This window comes from Etheostoma spectabile, chromosome 18 (assembly GCF_008692095.1).
Source record: "Etheostoma spectabile isolate EspeVRDwgs_2016 chromosome 18, UIUC_Espe_1.0, whole genome shotgun sequence".
NCBI classification, from domain to species: domain Eukaryota; kingdom Metazoa; phylum Chordata; class Actinopteri; order Perciformes; family Percidae; genus Etheostoma; species Etheostoma spectabile.
This window is the reverse complement of record NC_045750.1, coordinates 20,583,790-20,584,014: the sequence shown is the minus strand read 5'-3', so window position 1 is coordinate 20,584,014 and position 225 is coordinate 20,583,790. Positions and strand designations below refer to the sequence as shown.

At 40.4% G+C, this 225-nt stretch overlaps 1 protein-coding gene across 1 annotated transcript in view; it reads right to left on the bottom strand.

The window, feature by feature from the left end:
• The window catches only part of mdn1 (midasin AAA ATPase 1), a 1,030,807-nt gene that overhangs the window by 439 nt on the left and 1,030,143 nt on the right, over window positions 1–225 (bottom strand). The window lies entirely within an intron of this gene.

The following is a 225-nucleotide window of genomic DNA, read 5'->3' as shown; positions in this document are numbered from 1 at the left end:
TGCACCTCTGTTATTCTAATATTACCATGTAATAAAATTAGTTAGTTTTGCATTTTGCACAATTGATTTATAGTTATTACATAGAAACTACAAGAAGAATTTCCAGGTAATCTCTAAACGATGCCCAATTGGCACTAAGGGGCCTAAAGTGTGCCAAGAAAACACCCCCCCAAGCCCCCACACCATTACACCACCAGCAGCCTGCACAGTGGTAACAAGGCATGA